The 15,825-nt window shown below is 36.3% G+C and overlaps 2 pseudogenes; one reads left to right on the top strand and one right to left on the bottom strand.

Annotated features, from left to right (window-relative positions):
- The window catches only part of LOC125420099 (ribulose bisphosphate carboxylase large chain-like), a 75,630-nt pseudogene extending 65,534 nt beyond the window's left edge, over positions 1-10,096 (bottom strand).
- Positions 10,097-11,008: 912 nt separating this feature from the next.
- LOC125420126 (ATP synthase subunit beta, chloroplastic-like) lies at positions 11,009-12,384 on the top strand (annotated as a pseudogene).
- Positions 12,385-15,825: the final 3,441 nt, after the last annotated feature.

Below are 15,825 nucleotides of genomic sequence, written 5' to 3'. Positions count from 1 at the left end.
TGCTGCAAATTTGTTGGAGCTGCTGGTTTTTTATTATTTATTCAATATTTGAGTTGCTGGAGAATTATTTTTGCTGCTGGATATTTGGATTTTGGGTGCTTAAATTATTTGGATTAAAATTAGATAAAGGAATTGATACAAAACTTGAATTACAAGAACAACAACCAACACTTTTCTATATTTTTGTTCTCTTTGATTCTTGTTCGTATTTGAATTTCTTTTCCTGGAATTTTATTCTTGAACTCATAATCTACTACCATCTGGTGCAGTTTTCAAAAATTCCAACGTTTTCCCATTATTTTGTGTTTTCTTGTCTAGAAAGCCGAAAAATTAGGATTTGTTGGATTCTTTCGGTATTGCCTACTTTTTGCTACTGTTTTGTTGATAAGTTTAATTAAAACATACTAGTGATCTAATTGCTGTTTTGTGGGTGTTTTAATTAGAACTTTGAGATAATTTATTGAGTGGAAAAAAGGCAAGAGTGTGTGAGCTTAAAAGAGGGTAAAAGCCGAAACTAGTGTGCAAACACGAGTGTCAAGACCTTGTTTGAGTGAAACACGTGAGGGAGTGAATATTGTGAGGATTTATTTTATTTTTGCAGTATTTTACTAACATGGCAGATTCTAGAATAAGAAGAGGGGATCCACCCTTGAGGATCAATGAGGAAGAGTCCGTAGCATTCCATGGCGATGATCGAGCTACCGGAAGTGGAGACCAAGTGGACTTGAGAACTAATTTGGAATCAATACAGCGGATGAGTGCTCAATTTGAGCATGTAAACCAAAGAGTGGGAAGATTAGAAGCCTCACAAGGAAGGCCGAATACAAGAAATAGGCAAGAATTCCATGGAGGACGAGGCCGAGAACGAGGAGGTCGCGAGAGGCCGAGAGAGGAATTTGATGAGGAGCCATTGGACGGTGACTTTGAGGAAGGTATGGATGAAACCTTTGCTGTCCAAGATAGAGCTGGCCGTGGGAGATATAGGAGGGAGGATACAGATGAAGATTTGGGAAATATCAAGGTTAATATCCCACCTTTTATGGGTAAAAGTGATCCTGAAGCTTATTTGGAGTGGGAAGAGAAAATTGAGATGATTTTTGACTGCCACAACTATTCGGAAGGTAAGAAGGTGAAGATGGCAGCAATGGAGTTTGGCCATTATGCACTCCAATGGTGGATAAATGAGCAAAGCACCCGAAGGAGGGTTGGTGAAGACTTAATTACAACATGGCGACAAATGAAAGGAGTCATGAGGAAGCGGTTTGTGCCATCCCATTACCAAAGGTTGCTGCATCAAAGGCTTCAATCTTTGTCTCAAGGAAGTAGGTCCATGGAGGATTATTACAAAGAGATGGAGATGTTAATGATGAGGTTAAACATGAGGGAGGATAGAGAGGCAACAATGGCAAGATTTCTTGGAGGGTTAAACCGTGACATTGCCAACCAACTTGAATTACAACAATACTTGGAATTGGAGGAGATGTTGCATGTAGCCATTAAGCTTGAGAACCAATTCAAGAGGAGGGGTGTTAGTACACGGTTTGGAGGAGTTTCTAGCAGTGGAAGGACAAGTTCAAGTGGCTGGAAAAACAATTCCACTTATGAAAACAAGTTGAGGCCGAAATTAGGAGAAGAATCTACCAACCGGCCAAGAAGGGAGGTCAAGACCGAATCTGTCCAAGCACTTAGAGGTGAGATAAAATCTGATCCTACACCTCAAAAATCTAGAGAAATAATTTGTTTTAAGTGCCAAGGAAGAGGACACATATCCAGCCAATGCCCAAATAGAAGAATCATGGTATTAAAGGGTGATGGTGAGCTGGAATCCGCAAGTGAAGAAAGTGGAGCTGAAACTGAGCAAGAGGAAGGTTGTAATGAAGATGAAACCGAACCTGTAGATACATCTAATGCCAAGTTGAGCTTGGTTTCAAGGAGAGTACTTGCTGTCTACAAAGATGAAGAGCAGATACAAAGAGAAAACATCTTCCACACTCGCTGCGAAATACAAGGTAAAATTTGTAGCATGATTATAGATAGTGGGAGTTGTACTAATGTGATAAGTAATCTTGTAGTTGATAAATTAGGCTTGAAAACAATTAAACATCCAGAACCTTATAGATTACAATGGCTTAATGATAGTGGTGAGATGAAAGTAAACAAACAAGCCAAAGTAAAATTTAATATAGGTAGATATGAGGATGTAGTTTTATGTGATATTGTGCCTATGATTGCTGGACATATACTATTAGGTAGACCATGGCAATTTGATAAAGATGCTACTCATTTTGGTCGAGAAAATAGTATTGTTTTCAGGTTTAAAGGGAAGAAGATCAAGCTGGAACCATTATCTCCTAAAGAGGTTTACAAGGACCAATTACAAATGCAACAAAGGAGAGAAGCCGAAAAGCTCAAGGAAAAAGCAAGCATGGCACCAACGGCTTCACCATCCATTCAAGAAGGTAAGGTTGAGGTTGCTCACCAAGGTAAGATTTCTAAGGTTCATATTGAGTGGAAAGACCAAGAAACAGCCGAGAGAGAGGTGAGAAAAGAGAACAAACCCGAGAGCATACAAAATCCGGAAATTTCCGCCAATGAGAGCCAAACCGAGGGAAGAAAAAGAAAAGAAAGAAAAGAGAGGAAAAACCAGAATTTTTATTTGAGTTTAGGGGATATTAATAAGGTTATTGAGTGTAAGAAACCTTTTCTAGTCATGCTTTACAAAGAAAATTATTTTAATGATCAAACTAACTTTGAAGAACTTGAATTGCCAAGTTCAATGATTTCTCTTTTGAAGGAATTTGGAGATGTCTTACCAAATGAAATTCCAAGTGGACTACCATCCAATCAAGAGGGAAAAGGTGAGCTTGCTGTCCGAGGTAAGTCTTCTAATACTCAGGTTGTGTGGAAAAAGTTTATTAAAACCAAGAGTGAGAAATTTGGTGCAAAAGCCGAGAGTGAGGAAGGTGAGATGGCATTGAGTGAGAAAGGAAAAGGAAGACAAGAAAGGAAGAATATAAATTGTTATCTTAGCTTTGGTGATGTTAATAAAGTAATTATGAATAAAAAATCATTGCTGACCATGAAGTTTAAAGATACTTATTTAAAGATGTCTTTATTGCATAGAACTTTATCTGCATTGTTGAGAGCTTTACTTAGTAGCAATTTGAAAATTTGGAAAATATTGTTTGCTAACTTTAAAAAGTGTAATTTTTACCATACTGAGCATGTATTTCTAGATTTTGTTGTAATAGTATTTGACCCAGGAGAATTGGTTTGGTTGCACTTACAAAAGGAAAGGTTTCCTAATCAAAGAAAGTCAAAGCTCATGCCGCCTATGGATGGACCTTTTCAAGTTTTGGAGCCCAATAACAAGAATGCCTACAAGCTTGATTTACTAGGTGAGTATAACATGAGTGCTACATTTAATGTTGCTGATTTAACTCCTTTTGCTGCAGGTGATGATCTTGATTTGAGGACAAATCCTTTTCAAGAGGAGGGGAATGATGTGATTCCGCCCGAGGCCCCTCAACCGATAACCCGCTGGGGTGCTGACTCGACACGGATGAAGACTAGGCCAACCAAAAGAGCTCAAATTAAGAGATTTAAGGGCAACCTGGGAGTATTTATACAGAGGTTAATCAATCTCAACAGAGCTTGTTCATACTTGAAGATACAAAGCCTATTCGAAGCATCCAAGTGGTGGAAGCCAATATGGACCCGGCTGACGGTTTTGATACATTTTTGGAGTCCGGGAAGCATGAAATGGTTCCAATGCTTTATGGGTTCAATACATATGCCTAAGAGGTCATGGAATCAAGTTAAAGCAGCCTCAAATGCAATCAAAAAGGGCTTGTACGGACAGCCTCAACAATTTGGCCGAATTTGCTGTATTGCTTGCTGGCTTTACTGTATTTTACTGTTTTAGCCTTTTCTTATTTTTCCAAGCATGGGCAACGTGTGGAACTTCATATTCAGCTTATTTGGCATCCTACAAAGCATCTAGAAGCTGATTTGAAGCTCAAAGAGGTCAAAGATTGATCAAAGTCAACTTGATCAAAAAAGCTAGTATTTTAGTTTCCTAATTTTATTCTACTTTTTGTTTTAGGAAACTACCATTATTTTTAGTTTCTATTTATTTATTTTCTGGACAAATAAGATTAGGAAAGTTATTATTTTATTATTTTCATTGTAAATTAATTAATTCCTAATTCAAAATAAGGGAATTAATTAATCCAAATTAGATTAGGAAAAGGAAAGTTTCGGCCAAGGTAGACTTCTTCATTGTGTGGCCGGTTTTTCCTAGGGTTTTTAGGGTTTATATTGTTTCTTTCAAAGCCTATTTAAAGGCTTATTTTTCATTAATAAAAAAACTTTAAACTTTGATTTGATTAAGAAAATACTCGTGAGATTAATTATCTCTTTGTTCTTTGAGAACACCTAAAACACCATTAGAGAATTGGTTGTTTTAGCTTGACTTATCAATAGGTTTTCCATCCCCTATTGTGGCGTCTACATTATACCAAGGTTTCTAAGCACAGGTTGGTTAGGGGTTGAGGTCCAATCCATTAGAACTTGAACTTAATTAAGATCCGGGCTAATATAATACGGGTTTAGGAGCAGGTCGTCCTAGGTTCGTATCAAGGCCTAGTCTTCATCCGTGTCGGGTTAGCATCCCAGCGGGTTATCGGTTGAGCGGGCTCGGGCGGAATCACATCATTCCCCTCCTCTTGAAAAGGATTTATCCTCAAATCAAGATCATCACCTACAGCAAAAGGGAACAAATTAGCAACATTAAATGCAACACTCATGTTATACTCACCTGGTAAATCAAGCTTGTAGGCATTCTTGTTATTCAGCTCCAAAACTTGAAAAGATCCATCCGCATGCGGCATAGGCTTGGACTTTTTTTGTTTGGGGAACCTCTTCTTCCTTGGTTGAAACCAAAACCAATCTCCTGGGTCAAACACTATCACAAAAAATACTAGAAATACAAGTTCAGCACACTTTTCAATTTTATCAAGTAATCTCTCCCAAATTTTGAAATTTCCACTAAGTAAAGCTTTCAATAATGTAGATAAAGTTCTATGCAACAAAAACATCTTTAAATAAGTATCTTTAATTTTCATGACCATAAATGATTTCTTATTCATAATTACTTTATTAAAATCACCAAAGCTAAGATAAAAATTTATATTTTTCCTTTCTTTTCTTTCTTTTCCTTTCTCACTCACGGATTCATTGAATTTTGCATCTCTCTCGGCTTTTGCTCCAATTTTCTTACTCTCAGATTTGTTTAATTTTTTCCACTCAACCTGGGTTTTAGAGGACTTACCTTGGACAGCAAGCTCACCTTTCTCCTTTTGAATGGATGGTGGAACCGTTGGTGCCATACTAGCCTTCTCCTTGAGCCTTTTGGCTTCCCTCATTTGTTACATTTGAAGTTGATCGCTAAATACTTCATTTGGAGTTAATGGCTCCAGCTTAAACTTTTTCCCTTCAAATTTAAATACAATGCTATTCTCTCTACCATAATGGATAGCATTTCTATCAAATTTCTATGGCCTACTCAACAAAATATGACCCACATGCATAGGAACAATATCACACAATACAACATGCACATATGTATCAATGCTGAATTTTACTTTCGCTTGTTTATTTACTTTTATATCACCACTATCATTAAGCCATTGTAATCTATAAGGTTCTGGATGTTTAATAGTCGTGAAGCCTAATTTATCAACTACAAGATTACTAATTACATTTGTACAACTTCCACTATCAATAATCATACTATAAATCTTACCTTGAATTTCACATCAGGTGTGGAAGATGTTCTCTCTTTGAATTTGATCCTCATCTTTGTATGCAGCAATTACTCTCTTAGAAAGCAAGTTTAATTTGGCATTGCATACTTGCAAGGTTTCGGGTTCATCCTCCAAGTCCTCCTCCTCTTGCTTGGCTTCATCCTCACTTTCTTCACTTTTCGATTCTAGCTCGTCATTGCCCTTTAACATTATGATTCTTCTATTCGAGCATTGGCTAGCAATGTGTCCTCCTCCCTGGCACTTAAAACACACAACATCATGAGTTCTAGAAGGTTTAGGATCTAATTTTACCTCATTCTTTGGTGCTTGGACAGATTCGGTTCTAGTCTCCTTCCTTGGCCAGTTTGAGCTTCCTTCTTTAACTTTCGGCTTAAGCTTGCTTTCATAGAAGGGATTGTTCCTCCAGCCACTTGAATTGGACCTTCCACTGTTGGAAACACCTCCAAACCATGAGCTTACACCCCTCCTCTTGAATTGATTCTCTAATTTAATAGCCACATGCAACATCTCCTTCAATTTCACATATTGTTGCAATTCTAGTTGGTTAGCTATCTCACGATTCAAACCACCAAGAAATCTTGCCATGGTTGCTTCTCTATCCTCATTCATGTTTAACCTCATCATAAACATCTCCATCTTCTTATAATAATCCTCCACGGACATACTTCCTTGAGATAGAGATTGAAGCCTTTGATGCAGCAACCTATGATAATGTGATGGCACGAACCGCTTCCTCATGGCTCCCTTCATTTGGCGCCATGTAGTGATCAAGTCATCACCAACTCTTCTTCGAGTGTTTTTCTCATTGGTCCACCATTGGAGTGCATAATGACCAAACTCCATTGCTACCATCTTCACCTTCTTGGCCTCCGAATAATGATGACAATCGAAAATCATCTCCATTCTCTCTTCCCATTCCAAATATGCTTCCAAATCACTTTTACCCATGAATGGTGGGATTTTTACCTTGATGTTGCCAAGATCATCATCTTCATTCCTTGTTGGTCTCCCATTGATTAGCCTTTCTTAAGGTTCAAAAATTTCATCAAACCCTTCATCTAAGTCATCTCCATAGTTACTTCCCCCAAATTCCTCTCTTAGTCGCCCTCGGCCTTCTCGACCTCGACCTCCATGAGCATCTAACCTTATATTGGGCACTCCTTGGGATGTTTCTAACCTGTCCATCTTTTGATTTAAATGGTCAAATTGGGCATTTATCCGCTGTAATTGCTCCAATATAGCCCTCATGTCCATTTGCTCACCACTCCCCGTAGCTCAGAAATCACCTTTAAATCCTACGGACTCCTCTTCATCAATTCTCAAAGGTGGATCTCCTCTCCTCACCCATGAATCTGCCATGTTATTATAAATAATCCAAAATAAAATAAATCCTCACCAAAAGGCACTCCCTCACATGTTTCACTCAATCAAGGTCTCGACACTCATGTTTTCACAGTAGTTTCCGCTTTTACCCTCTTTTAAGCTCACACACTCTTGCCTTTTTCCACTTAATGAATTATCTCAAAGTTCTAATTAAAACACCCATAAAATAGAAATTAGATTACAAGTATGTTTTAATTAAACTTATCAATAAAACAGTAGCTAAAGGTAGGCAATATCGAAAAAATTCAACAAAACCTACTTTCGGCTTTTCGAGGCAAAATAAAGCAAATTAATGGGAAAACTTTGGAATTTTGAAGAATTGGACCAGATGGTAATAGGTTATGGGTTCAAGAATACAATTCTAGAAAAATAAATTCAAATACAAACAATAATCAAAGAGAACAAAAATATAGAACCCATACTACCCCCCATAAACTGAAAATCAATAACCCCGATTTTTACAGGAATACCATTTAGTCGACATATGCCTATTTAAATAGCATCAGTTAATCCTATTGTCCTTTGATTAAAATCAATACGATCTTTTTAAGATTCCTCCTATGAATGAAATTTTATGGGATCCCTAGAGACCATGTCTTCATCCAGAGGCTCTTAAGTACCTGGATCAACCGAACTTTTGATTCTATCTGAGCTAGTCATTTTCAAATTATATCCACAATGTTCACAAATATTCATTTGAAATTTAAAAAATTTCTTATAATTTAATCCATAACAATTTTCGCATTGCACCCATAAATATTTGTATTTTTTAGTTATCTTTCAATCACTTATTCTATCTCTTATTTGTATTCGATTTAGAGAAAATGCTAGATCATTTTTCTCTCTCTTATTTTAGCTAGACCTTTCTTTAATTTGTTTTCTTTTAAAATTTTATTTAATTTTAATTAGTTTTCTTTTATTTGAGTTAGAGCTCTCTCTAAATCCCTTTTTCTTTTTCTTATTTCAGTTAGAGCTCTCTCAAACTCTATTTTTCTTAGAGTTTTTGCACTATCATCCGTATTGGTTCTTATACTTGAACTCCTGCTTTTACTACTCTTGTTGCTTTCACCATGAATGTAACTATAAATTTAATTGTCATTGGAATTGACACCACTACTTAAAATATAACGATTAGTACTGATTTGAAAACGAAGATAACTGTCAATGCAACTAGTAATGTGATTATTCCAACTATATTTAGTATTATACATGTAACGATAATAGTGAGGATCATCACTCTTAGATACATTATTTGGATAACTAGAATTCTGATAACCATAAAAAGAACTTTTTGGTGCACTTAGAAAAGAATGATCGATGTTAGTCTCAAAAATTCAATTTTCAATATCAAAATATATGGAGTAATGATCCCTATTACTATCCCTAAAGAAAAAAGCTTGATTAGATATGAAATTTCAAATGTACCTCCTAACGCCGACTAAATGATCAACATTACTGTAACTATAATTATTACTCTCAATCCCATTAGGGATTTTTTTATTCATATGATTTATAATCGGATCTTTATTTACACTGGTATTTTCATTTTGAATAGGACCACCAAAACTATCTATTGATTTACTTCACCTACACCTGTACTCTAACCCCCTCCTAAACAACATCGAATTAAACCGACATTTTTCCATAGAGCTTTCTTGTCCCTATTTACATGAAAATACAATAAATGAATAGTCATCTTATAAAAATCATTTGAATATTCCGATTAGAATTTAGAATCAAATAACACCTGGTAGAGAGACCCAATCTTGCATGAAATAAATACCGCGGCTTCAATCTTTTTCAATAAAATCATCGCCTAGTAAATCTACAAAGCCTAAAGTGATGTCTCTTTCACTTTCAAGTTTACCTATTATAGTACCAGCATGAATATGATCTCCACCAGAAAGACGTAACGCTTTATCTAGTACACGAAAGTGCATACCATGATTTTTTCGTCTATCAATAATTACATGCATTGCACGGTGGATGTGAAGAAGTAGACCATTATCTGAGCAATAATGAGCCAATCAAGTATTTACAATGAATCCCCCTGTTAAGCAATCGTGCATTATAATAGGAACTCCCAATTCTTTGGCAAATACAGTCCGTTTAATCATTTATTTGCATGTACCTATAGTAGCATTCAAGTAATGCCCTTTGATTTCACCAGTTTCAGCTTGTGCTTTACAAATGGCTTCGGCACAAAATAAGAAACGGCCTTTCCAATGCATAAATGGTTGCGAATTCAAGTTCTCATCAGCTTTGGTAAAATCAAGTCCACCGCGAAGACATTCATAAAATGCTCTACTGTAATTCTTAGCAGATAACTCCAATTTAGGTTTAATAGTACATCCCAATAGGGGGCATCCATACTTGTTCAATTTATCTCTTTCAACCTGGATGCCATGAGGCGGTCCTTGGAAAGTTTTAGTATAAGAGGGAGGGATTCGCAAATCCTCTAAATGTAGGGTGCGTAGGGCCTTGAACCCAAAAACATTACCCACAATGGAAGTAAACATGTTAGTAATAGAACCTTCTTCAAAAAGGTCTAAGGGGTAAGCTACATAAGCAATATATTGATTTTCTTCTTCAACAATAGGCTCAAGGCCGTAGCATCGACCTTTGTACTGATCAAGATTGGTAAGCCCGTCAATCCATACAATTGACCATGTACCAGTAGAAGATTCAGTAGCTACCGCATCCCCTACTTCCTCAGGTGGAACTCCAGGTTAAGGAGTTACTCGAAACGCTGCCAGGATATTGATATCTTTGGTTTCATAGTCAGGAGTGTAATAAGTCAATTTATAATATTTAACACCAGCTTTGAATCCAACACTTGCTTTAGTCTCTGTTTATGGTGACATAAGTCCTTCCTTACAACTCATGAATTAAGAATTCTCACAATACCAAGGTCTATTGGACATGAATTAGGAGTTAATGAAACTTTTCATAGGAATCTTTCACAAAATTATCAACTAATCAGAACGGTTCGTTATTAGACCGTGGTATTTGATTCGCCAAATACATCATTATTGTATACTCTTTCATATGCATGGCGCAACCCGCTATTTGTTTTTCAAAGTTTCTAATCTCTTACCTTTTTTTTAATCGAAATATCTAAGAAATTCACTCTTGATAGTAATATATGTAAATCCTAGATGTAAAAATATCCAGAATTCATTCATGAATAGAAAGAAAGGGTATAGGTATAAAAAAGAAAAATAATATTAATATAATAAATAATATAAAATATTATAATAAATTATAGGCTAGGTGTAAATTAATATGTTGAAATAGGAAATAGGACATGAAATAAGGACCGATGAGATAGAAAAAAGGAATCATAAATAGAATAGAGTTTGGGCTCAAATTCCATAGATAATATTGTTCGTATTGTCTATAATGATAGGCAAAAGAGAGACTTTCTTAAGATTTTTATTCATATACTTTATATTTTGAAAATGGATTTTGGTTGAACTTGAAAATTCACTCATTGAAATTGAATAAGTAAACAATTGGATTGCATTCGATTGGATGCCCCCAACAAAGTCAAGTGCTAGCGCCCATTTTTGATTTCTTATTGAAATATTGAATTAACCGATTAACTTAACTTACTATTGAACATTTATTTTTTATTTCAATAATTTTTTCAAAAAAATTCGACATCTTTTTATTTTATTATGAGAATCAATCCTACTACTTCTGGTCCTAGGGTTCCCGTGCTTTGAAAAAACAACCTAGGGCATATTGCTCAAATCATTGGTCTAGTATTCGATGTAGCTTTTCCACCGGGCAAGATGCCTAATATTTACAATGCTCTAGTAGTTAAAGGCCAAGATATTGTTGGTCAAAAAATTAATGTGACTTATGAAGTACAGTAATTATTAGGAAATATTCAAGTTAGAGCGGTAGCTATGAGTGCTACAAACGGTCTAACGAGAGGAATGGAAGTGATTGACACATGAGCTCCTCTAAGTGTTCCAGTCAGTGGAGCAATGCTAGGATGAATTTCCATCGTGCTTGGAGAGCCCGTTGATAATTTAGGTCCTGTAGATACTCGTAAAAATCTCCTATTCATAGATTTGTGCCTGCCTTTATACAGTTAGATACAAATTATCAATTTTTAAAACAGGAATTAAAGTAGTAGATCTTTTAGGCCCTTATCCCCGTGGAGGAAAAATAGGACTATTCGGGGGAGCGGGAGTGGGCAAAACAGTACTCACTATGGAATTGATCGACAACATTGCCAAAGGTCATGGGGGTGTATCCGTATTTGGCAGAGTAGGTGAACGTACTCATTAAGGCAATAATCTTTGCATAGAAATGAAAGAATCTGGAGTAATTAATGAAAAAAATATTTCAGAATCAAAAGTAGCTCTAGTTTACGGACAGATGAATGAACCACCAGGAGCTCATATGAGAGTTGGTTTAACTGCCCTAACTATGGCAGAATATTTTGAGATGTTAATAACAAGACATACTTCTATTTATTAACAATATCTTTCATTTTGTCCAAGCGGGATCCAAAGTATCAGCCTTGTTGGGTATAATACCCTCCGCTGTGGGATATCAACCCACTCTTAGTACCGAAATGGGTTCTTTGCAAGAAAAAATTACTTCTACCAAAGAGGGGTCCATAACTTCTATTCAAGCAGTTTATGTACCCATGGACGATTTGACCGATCCCACTCTGGCCACAACATTTGCACATTTAGATGCTACTATTGTACGATTAAAAGGATTGGCTGCCAAAGGTATCTATCCATTAGTAGATCCTTGATATTCAACATCAACTATGCTCCAACCTTGGATCGTTGGTGAAGAACATTACAAAACCATGCAAAGAGTTAAACAAACTTTACAATGTTACAAAGAACTTCAGGATATTATAGCTATCCTTGGGTTGGATGAATCATCCGAAGAAGATTGCTTAACTGTAGCAAGAGCACGAAAAATTGAGCGTTTCCTATTGCAACCCTTTTTCGTACTAGAAGTATTTACTGATTCACCAGGGAAATATGTTGGTCTAACAGAAATGATTAGACGATTTAAATTGATCCTTTCTTGCAAATTAGATGGTCTCCCTAAACGGGCTTTTTATTTGGAAAGTAGCATCAATGAGGCTACTACGAAGGCTACGAACTTAGAAACGGAGAGCAAATTGAAGAAATGACCTTAAATCTTTATGTACTGACCCTGAAATGAATTGTTTGGGATTCAAAAGTGGAAGAAATATTCTCTCTACTAATAGTGGACAAATCGGCGTACTACCAAACCACGCGCTTATTGCCACAGCTATAGATATTGGTATTTTGAGAATACGCCTTAATGACCAATGGTTAACGATGACTCTGACAGGTGGTCTTACTAGAATAGGTAATAATGGGATCACTGTTTTAGTAAATGATGAGGAGAAGGGTAGTCACATTGATCCATAAGAAGTCAACAAACTCTTTAAATAATGAAAGCTAACTTGAGTAAAGCTTGAGGAAAGAAACAAACAGTTGAAGCAAATCTCGCTATCAGACGAGCTATGACATGAGTAGAGGCTTTCAATGTGATATCGTAACTAGGTAGTGGGTCCGAATAAGCAAAATAAGTTTGGTTGCTTCTGCTGATTGAAATTGAACAAGAATCAAATATGATCATGTAGAATCGACTTCTAGTGAAACAAAAAAATATTTAATTTGAAATTAAATAGATAAATAGAACAGGATGAAAAAGATGCAAAATCAATAAAAGAACATGAGTAGAAAAATGCATTAGAGACTATTCACATTGGTATCGAATAAGTTCTACCTACTATTGGATTTGAACCAATGACTCCCGCTGTATGAAAGCAATACTCTAACCACTGAGTTAAGTAGGTCATTTATCATCACAAAGAGAAACAAGTGTGACCTATCACATCGATAGATTATAAATGGAATATTATTTATAAGCAATACCAATCAAACAAATCAAAGAGATATGATGTTGGATCATATAATATTCATCTTGACAAGAAATTTGATACGAACCTAGGATGACCTGGACCTAAACCCGTATTATATTAACCTGGATCTAATTATATTGAAGTTCTAATGGTCACTTTGACCCCTAGCCAACTTGTGATTATAAACCTTGGTATAATGAAGATGCCACAATAGAAGATGTATATCCAATAGGATTAGGAAACTAGCATGGCCGAATTTTCTCTCTCCTTTCCTAAACTAATTTTGATTAATTAATTCCTTTATTTTGAATTAGGAAATCTTGGCTCCCTTACATGAGTCGGTCGAGAAGTAGATTGATTAAAAAAATTCTAGTAAATCATTGATTCATCTGATGTCTAAATATATGATTTATTTATAAATTTACTAAATCGAAAATTTAGAATGTTCAAAACATTTAAAGGTCCAATGTCACATTCAGTAAAGATTTATGAGATGTGTATAGGATGTACTCAATGTATCCGAGCCTGCCCCATGGATGTATTAAAAATGATATCTTGGGACGGGTGTAAAACTAAGCAAATCCCTTCTACTCCAAGAACAGAGGACTATGTCAGCTGTAAAATATGTGAATTTAACAGTCCAATGGATTTCTTGAGTGCTTGAGTTTATTTATGGAATGAAACAACTTGGAGTATGGGGCTAGCTTATTGATATGTATCAGAAAACCTTACTTGAATATATTTAATTTATTTTTTTTACCAACAAAAACCCGCACTCAAAATAATATATTTTATTTTATATTTTTTAGCATAGGTTTTTCTGGTCCAAGTGTTTCTTGTTTTTATCGCGAATGATTTTTCTTGTTTAATGATAGTTGTAGTTTTACCAATATATATGGGTTATTTAATTTTCTTTCTCCCTCATAGAGGGAATAAGGTAATTAGGTGGTGTACGATTTGTATATGCATAATAGAACTCCTTCTAATAACCTATACATTTGGGTATCATTTCCAATTGGACGATCCATTAATCCAACTTATAGAGAATTATAAATGGATCCATTTTTTTTTAATTGGAGATTGGGAATAGATGGAATTTCAATAGGACCTATTTTACTGATAGGATTTATCATTATTTTAGCTACTTCAGCAGCCCGGCCGCTTACTCGAGATATATCTTGTTTATCTCAAGGAAATGGGCGGAATTGCTACCGCAATTCCAAAAATATTCATGACTTTCAGTATCTTATCGATGGCTTCTCTTGCATTATCGGGCATGACCGGCTTTATTGCAAAATTGATAGTATTTTTTGGAATACTTAGTGGCCAAAAATAGTAATTACTTTTGTAATGGCAATTGGAATGATATTAACTACTATTTACTTATTATCTATGTTATGTCAGATGTTCTATGGATACAAGCTTTTTAATGCTCTAAACTCTTTTTTTTTTTTTTATCCTGGGCCACGAGAGCTATTTTTTTCGTTCTTTATACTGCTACCTGTAATAGTTATTGGATTTATCCAGATTTTATTTTCTCACTATCAGTTGATAAAGTCGAAGCTATTCTATCTCATTTTTTTATTGATAGTTTTCCTTCGTAAACAAACCAAAACATCAAACAGTTGTTCCGTAATAAAATCGATTATTCCTAATACTTTCTTCTCGGTTCCTTCTTCTCCTTCTTCCATAATGTGAGCTCAAGAAGGAAGAGATAAGAGGGCCCTATGGAGAATGTGGTCAGAAATGATTGCACTTCCACTTAACACCTATTGTAATGATAAACGGCTCGTCTCGCCGTGACCTTCTTTTGAATTCTCAAAACTTCTAACGTTCCACCCTCATAGGGACAGAAAACCTTTTGCTGTCTTGGCTATGCTATCGGAAGGTCCAGGGAAGTTAGAATAGGAGAGTACTCCTCTTGGGGTGGGCTTACTACTTAGATGCTTTCCGTAGTTATCCACTCTGCACTTGGCTACCCAACATTTACTGTAGGCACGATAACTAGTACACCAGAGGTGTGTCCCTCCTGGTCCTCTCGTACTAGGGAAAAGTCCTCTCAATGCTCTAATGCCCACACCAGATATTGATAGAACTGCCTCATAACATTCTAAACCCAGCTCATGTACCACTTTAATGGGCTAACAGCCCAACCCTTGGAACATACTACAGCCTTAAGTGGTGAAGAGCCGACATGGAGGTGCCAAACCTTCCCGTCAATGTGAGAACTTAAGGAAGATTAGCCTGTCCTTAAGTAACTTTTATCCATTGAGCGATGGCCTTTCCACTTGGCACCGTTGGATCACTAAGGCCGACTTTCATCCCTAGTCGATGGGTGGATCTTGCAGTCAATCTCCCTTCTACTTTTACACTAGACGGCCAATCTCCGTGTGGCCCGAGGAAACCTTTCCATGCCTCTGCTACCTTTTGGGAGGCCTGTACCCCATAGAAACTGTCTACCTGAGATTGTCCCTTGGCCCGTAGGTCCTGACATAAGGTTAGAATTCTAGCTCTTCTAGAGCGGTATCTCATTGATGGCTCAGGCCCCCCCGGAAGGAGGCCTTATTCGCCCTCCACCTATGCTGTGCAGGAAAAGCCCAAAGCCAATCCCAGGGAATAGTGAAGCTTCATAGGATCTTTCTATTCAGGTACAGGTAGTCCGTATCTTCATAGACATGT

This window comes from Ziziphus jujuba, chromosome 5 (assembly GCF_031755915.1).
Source record: "Ziziphus jujuba cultivar Dongzao chromosome 5, ASM3175591v1".
NCBI classification, from domain to species: domain Eukaryota; kingdom Viridiplantae; phylum Streptophyta; class Magnoliopsida; order Rosales; family Rhamnaceae; genus Ziziphus; species Ziziphus jujuba.
This window is presented reverse-complemented; position numbering and strand designations above follow the sequence as displayed.